Genomic DNA, 9,380 nt, shown 5'->3' with positions numbered 1-9,380 from the left:
GCGGACGTGAGGAGTCCATCCCCGTTCCCTCGAAATTACCTCAGCCTGTCTCCCGTCCGCGAATGCACACGCGACGGTTCTTTTGACAGCCTGGAAACCATTACAGCCGAGGGCACAAGAAGTCTTCGGGTGCTCGAGAGTTTGTCTGCCGTAGCACCCCTAACGAGATAGCGGTTTTTCCCGCAGTCGTGATTGTAAGTCATAGCAGCAAAAGCAATCACTTTCTTAGCAGCAGGGAGTGCGAGCCCAGCGGCAGCTCTACATGAAGGTACCAATAGCCCAGGAAGGCCGCCGACCGCGGGAATTCGCGCCGCCCCCATCCCGCCAGCCTACACGAGACTTTCCAGAGCACCCTGGACCACATCGAGGGACCCAGTGCACTGAAATTATAGTCATTCGCCATGTCAGGTGGCTCGTTGGTCTAGGGGTATGATTCCTGCTTAGGGTGCAGGAGGTCCCGGGTTCAAATCCCGGACGAGCCCTAGCGTTTTGTGCAAACTGATCGCACGTGAGTGGCTGAGTCGACGCAAAATGCTCGGCGGCAGTATCAAATGAATTTCATATTTGATGTGAGCAATTGACACTCTGATCCGACGTGTGAAGGCGATTACGAAGGTTTTTGGGTACAGATGGAAGCAGATGCATGTTACTATGTCTTGTTTTTAATGATGAAAAAGTGTTTCCGCCCGGGATCGAACCGGGGACCTTCTGCGTGTTAGGCAGACGTGATAACCGCTACACCACGGAAACTACTTGTGTGCGCCTTACCTTAGAGGCAACTCGTGCTGATGTTGTCATCGTAACTAAAAAATTAAATAAATGCGCTACTTGCATAACAAAGGTACATGCAGAAGATCCTCACATGTCGTGGCTCACTGGAGTACAATACGACATATTCAGGAAAATACTGTTCCCGCCCGGGATCGAACCGGGGACCTTCTGCGTGTGAAGCAGACGTGATAACCGCTACACTACGGAAACTGCGGACGTGAGGAGTCCATCCCCGTTCCCTCGAAATTACCTCAGCCTGTCTCCCGTCCGCGAATGCACACGCGACGGTTCTTTTGACAGCCTGGAAACCATTACAGCCGAGGGCACAAGAAGTCTTCGGGTGCTCGAGAGTTTGTCTGCCGTAGCACCCCTAACGAGATAGCGGTTTTTCCCGCAGTCGTGATTGTAAGTCATAGCAGCAGCAGGGAGTGCGAGCCCAGCGGCAGCTCTACATGAAGGTACCAATAGCCCAGGAAGGCCGCCGACCGCGGGAATTCGCGCCGCCCCCATCCCGCCAGCCTACACGAGACTTTCCAGAGCACCCTGGACCACATCGAGGGACCCAGTGCACTGAAATTATAGTCATTCGCCATGTCAGGTGGCTCGTTGGTCTAGGGGTATGATTCCTGCTTAGGGTGCAGGAGGTCCCGGGTTCAAATCCCGGACGAGCCCTAGCGTTTTGTGCAAACTGATCGCACGTGAGTGGCTGAGTCGACGCAAAATGCTCGGCGGCAGTATCAAATGAATTTCATATTTGATGTGAGCAATTGACACTCTGATCCGACGTGTGAAGGCGATTACGAAGGTTTTTGGGTACAGATGGAAGCAGATGCATGTTACTATGTCTTGTTTTTAATGATGAAAAAGTGTTTCCGCCCGGGATCGAACCGGGGACCTTCTGCGTGTTAGGCAGACGTGATAACCGCTACACCACGGAAACTACTTGTGTGCGCCTTACCTTAGAGGCAACTCGTGCTGATGTTGTCATCGTAACTAAAAAATTAAATAAATGCGCTACTTGCATAACAAAGGTACATGCAGAAGATCCTCACATGTCGTGGCTCACTGGAGTACAATACGACATATTCAGGAAAATACTGTTCCCGCCCGGGATCGAACCGGGGACCTTCTGCGTGTGAAGCAGACGTGATAACCGCTACACTACGGAAACTGCGGACGTGAGGAGTCCATCCCCGTTCCCTCGAAATTACCTCAGCCTGTCTCCCGTCCGCGAATGCACACGCGACGGTTCTTTTGACAGCCTGGAAACCATTACAGCCGAGGGCACAAGAAGTCTTCGGGTGCTCGAGAGTTTGTCTGCCGTAGCACCCCTAACGAGATAGCGGTTTTTCCCGCAGTCGTGATTGTAAGTCATAGCAGCAGCAGGGAGTGCGAGCCCAGCGGCAGCTCTACATGAAGGTACCAATAGCCCAGGAAGGCCGCCGACCGCGGGAATTCGCGCCGCCCCCATCCCGCCAGCCTACACGAGACTTTCCAGAGCACCCTGGACCACATCGAGGGACCCAGTGCACTGAAATTATAGTCATTCGCCATGTCAGGTGGCTCGTTGGTCTAGGGGTATGATTCCTGCTTAGGGTGCAGGAGGTCCCGTGTTCAAATCCCGGACGAGCCCTAGCGTTTTGTGCAAACTGATCGCACGTGAGTGGCTGAGTCGACGCAAAATGCTCGGCGGCAGTATCAAATGAATTTCATATTTGATGTGAGCAATTGACACTCTGATCCGACGTGTGAAGGCGATTACGAAGGTTTTTGGGTACAGATGGAAGCAGATGCATGTTACTATGTCTTGTTTTTAATGATGAAAAAGTGTTTCCGCCCGGGATCGAACCGGGGACCTTCTGCGTGTTAGGCAGACGTGATAACCGCTACACCACGGAAACTACTTGTGTGCGCCTTACCTTAGAGGCAACTCGTGCTGATGTTGTCATCGTAACTAAAAAATTAAATAAATGCGCTACTTGCATAACAAAGGTACATGCAGAAGATCCTCACATGTCGTGGCTCACTGGAGTACAATACGACATATTCAGGAAAATACTGTTCCCGCCCGGGATCGAACCGGGGACCTTCTGCGTGTGAAGCAGACGTGATAACCGCTACACTACGGAAACTGCGGACGTGAGGAGTCTATCCCCGTTCCCTCGAAATTACCTCAGCCTGTCTCCCGTCCGCGAATGCACACGCGACGGTTCTTTTGACAGCCTGGAAACCATTACAGCCGAGGGCACAAGAAGTCTTCGGGTGCTCGAGAGTTTGTCTGCCGTAGCACCCCTAACGAGATAGCGGTTTTTCCCGCAGTCGTGATTGTAAGTCATAGCAGCAGCAGGGAGTGCGAGCCCAGCGGCAGCTCTACATGAAGGTACCAATAGCCCAGGAAGGCCGCCGACCGCGGGAATTCGCGCCGCCCCCATCCCGCCAGCCTACACGAGACTTTCCAGAGCACCCTGGACCACATCGAGGGACCCAGTGCACTGAAATTATAGTCATTCGCCATGTCAGGTGGCTCGTTGGTCTAGGGGTATGATTCCTGCTTAGGGTGCAGGAGGTCCTGGGTTCAAATCCCGGACGAGCCCTAGCGTTTTGTGCAAACTGATCGCACGTGAGTGGCTGAGTCGACGCAAAATGCTCGGCGGCAGTATCAAATGAATTTCATATTTGATGTGAGCAATTGACACTCTGATCCGACGTGTGAAGGCGATTACGAAGGTTTTTGGGTACAGATGGAAGCAGATGCATGTTACTATGTCTTGTTTTTAATGATGAAAAAGTGTTTCCGCCCGGGGTCGAACCGGGGACCTTCTGCGTGTTAGGCAGACGTGATAACCGCTACACCACGGAAACTACTTGTGTGCGCCTTACCTTAGAGGCAACTCGTGCTGATGTTGTCATCGTAACTAAAAAATTAAATAAATGCGCTACTTGCATAACAAAGGTACATGCAGAAGATCCTCACATGTCGTGGCTCACTGGAGTACAATACGACATATTCAGGAAAATACTGTTCCCGCCCGGGATCGAACCGGGGACCTTCTGCGTGTGAAGCAGACGTGATAACCGCTACACTACGGAAACTGCGGACGTGAGGAGTCCATCCCCGTTCCCTCGAAATTACCTCAGCCTGTCTCCCGTCCGCGAATGCACACGCGACGGTTCTTTTGACAGCCTGGAAACCATTACAGCCGAGGGCACAAGAAGTCTTCGGGTGCTCGAGAGTTTGTCTGCCGTAGCACCCCTAACGAGATAGCGGTTTTTCCCGCAGTCGTGATTGTAAGTCATAGCAGCAAAAGCAATCACTTTCTTAGCAGCAGGGAGTGCGAGCCCAGCGGCAGCTCTACATGAAGGTACCAATAGCCCAGGAAGGCCGCCGACCGCGGGAATTCGCGCCGCCCCCATCCCGCCAGCCTACACGAGACTTTCCAGAGCACCCTGGACCACATCGAGGGACCCAGTGCACTGAAATTATAGTCATTCGCCATGTCAGGTGGCTCGTTGGTCTAGGGGTATGATTCCTGCTTAGGGTGCAGGAGGTCCCGGGTTCAAATCCCGGACGAGCCCTAGCGTTTTGTGCAAACTGATCGCACGTGAGTGGCTGAGTCGACGCAAAATGCTCGGCGGCAGTATCAAATGAATTTCATATTTGATGTGAGCAATTGACACTCTGATCCGACGTGTGAAGGCGATTACGAAGGTTTTTGGGTACAGATGGAAGCAGATGCATGTTACTATGTCTTGTTTTTAATGATGAAAAAGTGTTTCCGCCCGGGATCGAACCGGGGACCTTCTGCGTGTTAGGCAGACGTGATAACCGCTACACCACGGAAACTACTTGTGTGCGCCTTACCTTAGAGGCAACTCGTGCTGATGTTGTCATCGTAACTAAAAAATTAAATAAATGCGCTACTTGCATAACAAAGGTACATGCAGAAGATCCTCACATGTCGTGGCTCACTGGAGTACAATACGACATATTCAGGAAAATACTGTTCCCGCCCGGGATCGAACCGGGGACCTTCTGCGTGTGAAGCAGACGTGATAACCGCTACACTACGGAAACTGCGGACGTGAGGAGTCCATCCCCGTTCCCTCGAAATTACCTCAGCCTGTCTCCCGTCCGCGAATGCACACGCGACGGTTCTTTTGACAGCCTGGAAACCATTACAGCCGAGGGCACAAGAAGTCTTCGGGTGCTCGAGAGTTTGTCTGCCGTAGCACCCCTAACAAGATAGCGGTTTTTCCCGCAGTCGTGATTGTAAGTCATAGCAGCAAAAGCAATCACTTTCTTAGCAGCAGGGAGTGCGAGCCCAGCGGCAGCTCTACATGAAGGTACCAATAGCCCAGGAAGGCCGCCGACCGCGGGAATTCGCGCCGCCCCCATCCCGCCAGCCTACACGAGACTTTCCAGAGCACCCTGGACCACATCGAGGGACCCAGTGCACTGAAATTATAGTCATTCGCCATGTCAGGTGGCTCGTTGGTCTAGGGGTATGATTCCTGCTTAGGGTGCAGGAGGTCCCGTGTTCAAATCCCGGACGAGCCCTAGCGTTTTGTGCAAACTGATCGCACGTGAGTGGCTGAGTCGACGCAAAATGCTCGGCGGCAGTATCAAATGAATTTCATATTTGATGTGAGCAATTGACACTCTGATCCGACGTGTGAAGGCGATTACGAAGGTTTTTGGGTACAGATGGAAGCAGATGCATGTTACTATGTCTTGTTTTTAATGATGAAAAAGTGTTTCCGCCCGGGATCGAACCGGGGACCTTCTGCGTGTTAGGCAGACGTGATAACCGCTACACCACGGAAACTACTTGTGTGCGCCTTACCTTAGAGGCAACTCGTGCTGATGTTGTCATCGTAACTAAAAAATTAAATAAATGCGCTACTTGCATAACAAAGGTACATGCAGAAGATCCTCACATGTCGTGGCTCACTGGAGTACAATACGACATATTCAGGAAAATACTGTTCCCGCCCGGGATCGAACCGGGGACCTTCTGCGTGTGAAGCAGACGTGATAACCGCTACACTACGGAAACTGCGGACGTGAGGAGTCTATCCCCGTTCCCTCGAAATTACCTCAGCCTGTCTCCCGTCCGCGAATGCACACGCGACGGTTCTTTTGACAGCCTGGAAACCATTACAGCCGAGGGCACAAGAAGTCTTCGGGTGCTCGAGAGTTTGTCTGCCGTAGCACCCCTAACGAGATAGCGGTTTTTCCCGCAGTCGTGATTGTAAGTCATAGCAGCAGCAGGGAGTGCGAGCCCAGCGGCAGCTCTACATGAAGGTACCAATAGCCCAGGAAGGCCGCCGACCGCGGGAATTCGCGCCGCCCCCATCCCGCCAGCCTACACGAGACTTTCCAGAGCACCCTGGACCACATCGAGGGACCCAGTGCACTGAAATTATAGTCATTCGCCATGTCAGGTGGCTCGTTGGTCTAGGGGTATGATTCCTGCTTAGGGTGCAGGAGGTCCTGGGTTCAAATCCCGGACGAGCCCTAGCGTTTTGTGCAAACTGATCGCACGTGAGTGGCTGAGTCGACGCAAAATGCTCGGCGGCAGTATCAAATGAATTTCATATTTGATGTGAGCAATTGACACTCTGATCCGACGTGTGAAGGCGATTACGAAGGTTTTTGGGTACAGATGGAAGCAGATGCATGTTACTATGTCTTGTTTTTAATGATGAAAAAGTGTTTCCGCCCGGGATCGAACCGGGGACCTTCTGCGTGTTAGGCAGACGTGATAACCGCTACACCACGGAAACTACTTGTGTGCGCCTTACCTTAGAGGCAACTCGTGCTGATGTTGTCATCGTAACTAAAAAATTAAATAAATGCGCTACTTGCATAACAAAGGTACATGCAGAAGATCCTCACATGTCGTGGCTCACTGGAGTACAATACGACATATTCAGGAAAATACTGTTCCCGCCCGGGATCGAACCGGGGACCTTCTGCGTGTGAAGCAGACGTGATAACCGCTACACTACGGAAACTGCGGACGTGAGGAGTCCATCCCCGTTCCCTCGAAATTACCTCAGCCTGTCTCCCGTCCGCGAATGCACACGCGACGGTTCTTTTGACAGCCTGGAAACCATTACAGCCGAGGGCACAAGAAGTCTTCGGGTGCTCGAGAGTTTGTCTGCCGTAGCACCCCTAACGAGATAGCGGTTTTTCCCGCAGTCGTGATTGTAAGTCATAGCAGCAAAAGCAATCACTTTCTTAGCAGCAGGGAGTGCGAGCCCAGCGGCAGCTCTACATGAAGGTACCAATAGCCCAGGAAGGCCGCCGACCGTGGGAATTCGCGCCGCCCCCATCCCGCCAGCCTACACGAGACTTTCCAGAGCACCCTGGACCACATCGAGGGACCCAGTGCACTGAAATTATAGTCATTCGCCATGTCAGGTGGCTCGTTGGTCTAGGGGTATGATTCCTGCTTAGGGTGCAGGAGGTCCCGTGTTCAAATCCCGGACGAGCCCTAGCGTTTTGTGCAAACTGATCGCACGTGAGTGGCTGAGTCGACGCAAAATGCTCGGCGGCAGTATCAAATGAATTTCATATTTGATGTGAGCAATTGACACTCTGATCCGACGTGTGAAGGCGATTACGAAGGTTTTTGGGTACAGATGGAAGCAGATGCATGTTACTATGTCTTGTTTTTAATGATGAAAAAGTGTTTCCGCCCGGGATCGAACCGGGGACCTTCTGCGTGTTAGGCAGACGTGATAACCGCTACACCACGGAAACTACTTGTGTGCGCCTTACCTTAGAGGCAACTCGTGCTGATGTTGTCATCGTAACTAAAAAATTAAATAAATGCGCTACTTGCATAACAAAGGTACATGCAGAAGATCCTCACATGTCGTGGCTCACTGGAGTACAATACGACATATTCAGGAAAATACTGTTCCCGCCCGGGATCGAACCGGGGACCTTCTGCGTGTGAAGCAGACGTGATAACCGCTACACTACGGAAACTGCGGACGTGAGGAGTCCATCCCCGTTCCCTCGAAATTACCTCAGCCTGTCTCCCGTCCGCGAATGCACACGCGACGGTTCTTTTGACAGCCTGGAAACCATTACAGCCGAGGGCACAAGAAGTCTTCGGGTGCTCGAGAGTTTGTCTGCCGTAGCACCCCTAACGAGATAGCGGTTTTTCCCGCAGTCGTGATTGTAAGTCATAGCAGCAAAAGCAATCACTTTCTTAGCAGCAGGGAGTGCGAGCCCAGCGGCAGCTCTACATGAAGGTACCAATAGCCCAGGAAGGCCGCCGACCGCGGGAATTCGCGCCGCCCCCATCCCGCCAGCCTACACGAGACTTTCCAGAGCACCCTGGACCACATCGAGGGACCCAGTGCACTGAAATTATAGTCATTCGCCATGTCAGGTGGCTCGTTGGTCTAGGGGTATGATTCCTGCTTAGGGTGCAGGAGGTCCCGTGTTCAAATCCCGGACGAGCCCTAGCGTTTTGTGCAAACTGATCGCACGTGAGTGGCTGAGTCGACGCAAAATGCTCGGCGGCAGTATCAAATGAATTTCATATTTGATGTGAGCAATTGACACTCTGATCCGACGTGTGAAGGCGATTACGAAGGTTTTTGGGTACAGATGGAAGCAGATGCATGTTACTATGTCTTGTTTTTAATGATGAAAAAGTGTTTCCGCCCGGGATCGAACCGGGGACCTTCTGCGTGTTAGGCAGACGTGATAACCGCTACACCACGGAAACTACTTGTGTGCGCCTTACCTTAGAGGCAACTCGTGCTGATGTTGTCATCGTAACTAAAAAATTAAATAAATGCGCTACTTGCATAACAAAGGTACATGCAGAAGATCCTCACATGTCGTGGCTCACTGGAGTACAATACGACATATTCAGGAAAATACTGTTCCCGCCCGGGATCGAACCGGGGACCTTCTGCGTGTGAAGCAGACGTGATAACCGCTACACTACGGAAACTGCGGACGTGGGGAGTCTATCCCCGTTCCCTCGAAATTACCTCAGCCTGTCTCCCGTCCGCGAATGCACACGCGACGGTTCTTTTGACAGCCTGGAAACCATTACAGCCGAGGGCACAAGAAGTCTTCGGGTGCTCGAGAGTTTGTCTGCCGTAGCACCCCTAACGAGATAGCGGTTTTTCCCGCAGTCGTGATTGTAAGTCATAGCAGCAGCAGGGAGTGCGAGCCCAGCGGCAGCTCTACATGAAGGTACCAATAGCCCAGGAAGGCCGCCGACCGCGGGAATTCGCGCCGCCCCCATCCCGCCAGCCTACACGAGACTTTCCAGAGCACCCTGGACCACATCGAGGGACCCAGTGCACTGAAATTATAGTCATTCGCCATGTCAGGTGGCTCGTTGGTCTAGGGGTATGATTCCTGCTTAGGGTGCAGGAGGTCCTGGGTTCAAATCCCGGACGAGCCCTAGCGTTTTGTGCAAACTGATCGCACGTGAGTGGCTGAGTCGACGCAAAATGCTCGGCGGCAGTATCAAATGAATTTCATATTTGATGTGAGCAATTGACACTCTGATCCGACGTGTGAAGGCGATTACGAAGGTTTTTGGGTACAGATGGAAGCAGATGCATGT

General features: G+C 52.3%; 28 non-coding genes across 28 annotated transcripts; 10 read left to right on the top strand and 18 right to left on the bottom strand.

Annotated features, from left to right (window-relative positions):
- Window positions 1–410: 410 nt before the first annotated feature.
- Trnap-agg (transfer RNA proline (anticodon AGG)) lies at window positions 411–482 on the top strand. The gene has a single exon. It is a non-coding gene; the product is annotated as a tRNA-Pro (tRNA).
- Window positions 483–677: 195 nt separating this feature from the next.
- Window positions 678–750, bottom strand: Trnav-aac (transfer RNA valine (anticodon AAC)). The gene has a single exon. It is a non-coding gene; the product is annotated as a tRNA-Val (tRNA).
- A 158-nt stretch (window positions 751–908) lies between these two features.
- Window positions 909–981, bottom strand: Trnav-cac (transfer RNA valine (anticodon CAC)). The gene has a single exon. It is a non-coding gene; the product is annotated as a tRNA-Val (tRNA).
- A 390-nt stretch (window positions 982–1,371) lies between these two features.
- On the top strand, window positions 1,372–1,443 carry Trnap-agg (transfer RNA proline (anticodon AGG)). Its single transcript has one exon. It is a non-coding gene; the product is annotated as a tRNA-Pro (tRNA).
- Window positions 1,444–1,638: 195 nt separating this feature from the next.
- Trnav-aac (transfer RNA valine (anticodon AAC)) lies at window positions 1,639–1,711 on the bottom strand. The gene has a single exon. It is a non-coding gene; the product is annotated as a tRNA-Val (tRNA).
- A 158-nt stretch (window positions 1,712–1,869) lies between these two features.
- On the bottom strand, window positions 1,870–1,942 carry Trnav-cac (transfer RNA valine (anticodon CAC)). The gene has a single exon. It is a non-coding gene; the product is annotated as a tRNA-Val (tRNA).
- Window positions 1,943–2,332: 390 nt separating this feature from the next.
- Trnap-agg (transfer RNA proline (anticodon AGG)) lies at window positions 2,333–2,404 on the top strand. The gene has a single exon. It is a non-coding gene; the product is annotated as a tRNA-Pro (tRNA).
- Window positions 2,405–2,599: 195 nt separating this feature from the next.
- On the bottom strand, window positions 2,600–2,672 carry Trnav-aac (transfer RNA valine (anticodon AAC)). The gene has a single exon. It is a non-coding gene; the product is annotated as a tRNA-Val (tRNA).
- A 158-nt stretch (window positions 2,673–2,830) lies between these two features.
- On the bottom strand, window positions 2,831–2,903 carry Trnav-cac (transfer RNA valine (anticodon CAC)). The gene has a single exon. It is a non-coding gene; the product is annotated as a tRNA-Val (tRNA).
- A 390-nt stretch (window positions 2,904–3,293) lies between these two features.
- On the top strand, window positions 3,294–3,365 carry Trnap-agg (transfer RNA proline (anticodon AGG)). The gene has a single exon. It is a non-coding gene; the product is annotated as a tRNA-Pro (tRNA).
- A 195-nt stretch (window positions 3,366–3,560) lies between these two features.
- Trnav-aac (transfer RNA valine (anticodon AAC)) lies at window positions 3,561–3,633 on the bottom strand. The gene has a single exon. It is a non-coding gene; the product is annotated as a tRNA-Val (tRNA).
- A 158-nt stretch (window positions 3,634–3,791) lies between these two features.
- On the bottom strand, window positions 3,792–3,864 carry Trnav-cac (transfer RNA valine (anticodon CAC)). The gene has a single exon. It is a non-coding gene; the product is annotated as a tRNA-Val (tRNA).
- Window positions 3,865–4,275: 411 nt separating this feature from the next.
- Trnap-agg (transfer RNA proline (anticodon AGG)) lies at window positions 4,276–4,347 on the top strand. Its single transcript has one exon. It is a non-coding gene; the product is annotated as a tRNA-Pro (tRNA).
- A 195-nt stretch (window positions 4,348–4,542) lies between these two features.
- Trnav-aac (transfer RNA valine (anticodon AAC)) lies at window positions 4,543–4,615 on the bottom strand. The gene has a single exon. It is a non-coding gene; the product is annotated as a tRNA-Val (tRNA).
- A 158-nt stretch (window positions 4,616–4,773) lies between these two features.
- On the bottom strand, window positions 4,774–4,846 carry Trnav-cac (transfer RNA valine (anticodon CAC)). Its single transcript has one exon. It is a non-coding gene; the product is annotated as a tRNA-Val (tRNA).
- Window positions 4,847–5,257: 411 nt separating this feature from the next.
- On the top strand, window positions 5,258–5,329 carry Trnap-agg (transfer RNA proline (anticodon AGG)). Its single transcript has one exon. It is a non-coding gene; the product is annotated as a tRNA-Pro (tRNA).
- Window positions 5,330–5,524: 195 nt separating this feature from the next.
- On the bottom strand, window positions 5,525–5,597 carry Trnav-aac (transfer RNA valine (anticodon AAC)). Its single transcript has one exon. It is a non-coding gene; the product is annotated as a tRNA-Val (tRNA).
- Window positions 5,598–5,755: 158 nt separating this feature from the next.
- Trnav-cac (transfer RNA valine (anticodon CAC)) lies at window positions 5,756–5,828 on the bottom strand. Its single transcript has one exon. It is a non-coding gene; the product is annotated as a tRNA-Val (tRNA).
- Window positions 5,829–6,218: 390 nt separating this feature from the next.
- Trnap-agg (transfer RNA proline (anticodon AGG)) lies at window positions 6,219–6,290 on the top strand. The gene has a single exon. It is a non-coding gene; the product is annotated as a tRNA-Pro (tRNA).
- Window positions 6,291–6,485: 195 nt separating this feature from the next.
- Trnav-aac (transfer RNA valine (anticodon AAC)) lies at window positions 6,486–6,558 on the bottom strand. The gene has a single exon. It is a non-coding gene; the product is annotated as a tRNA-Val (tRNA).
- Window positions 6,559–6,716: 158 nt separating this feature from the next.
- Trnav-cac (transfer RNA valine (anticodon CAC)) lies at window positions 6,717–6,789 on the bottom strand. Its single transcript has one exon. It is a non-coding gene; the product is annotated as a tRNA-Val (tRNA).
- A 411-nt stretch (window positions 6,790–7,200) lies between these two features.
- On the top strand, window positions 7,201–7,272 carry Trnap-agg (transfer RNA proline (anticodon AGG)). The gene has a single exon. It is a non-coding gene; the product is annotated as a tRNA-Pro (tRNA).
- Window positions 7,273–7,467: 195 nt separating this feature from the next.
- Trnav-aac (transfer RNA valine (anticodon AAC)) lies at window positions 7,468–7,540 on the bottom strand. Its single transcript has one exon. It is a non-coding gene; the product is annotated as a tRNA-Val (tRNA).
- Window positions 7,541–7,698: 158 nt separating this feature from the next.
- On the bottom strand, window positions 7,699–7,771 carry Trnav-cac (transfer RNA valine (anticodon CAC)). Its single transcript has one exon. It is a non-coding gene; the product is annotated as a tRNA-Val (tRNA).
- Window positions 7,772–8,182: 411 nt separating this feature from the next.
- Trnap-agg (transfer RNA proline (anticodon AGG)) lies at window positions 8,183–8,254 on the top strand. Its single transcript has one exon. It is a non-coding gene; the product is annotated as a tRNA-Pro (tRNA).
- Window positions 8,255–8,449: 195 nt separating this feature from the next.
- Trnav-aac (transfer RNA valine (anticodon AAC)) lies at window positions 8,450–8,522 on the bottom strand. The gene has a single exon. It is a non-coding gene; the product is annotated as a tRNA-Val (tRNA).
- A 158-nt stretch (window positions 8,523–8,680) lies between these two features.
- Trnav-cac (transfer RNA valine (anticodon CAC)) lies at window positions 8,681–8,753 on the bottom strand. Its single transcript has one exon. It is a non-coding gene; the product is annotated as a tRNA-Val (tRNA).
- Window positions 8,754–9,143: 390 nt separating this feature from the next.
- Trnap-agg (transfer RNA proline (anticodon AGG)) lies at window positions 9,144–9,215 on the top strand. The gene has a single exon. It is a non-coding gene; the product is annotated as a tRNA-Pro (tRNA).
- Window positions 9,216–9,380: the final 165 nt, after the last annotated feature.

This window comes from Schistocerca gregaria, chromosome 2 (genome assembly GCF_023897955.1).
Source record: "Schistocerca gregaria isolate iqSchGreg1 chromosome 2, iqSchGreg1.2, whole genome shotgun sequence".
NCBI classification, from domain to species: Eukaryota; Metazoa; Arthropoda; class Insecta; order Orthoptera; family Acrididae; genus Schistocerca; species Schistocerca gregaria.
Note: the sequence above shows the minus strand (reverse complement) of the source record. Positions and strands in the feature narration are given on the sequence as shown.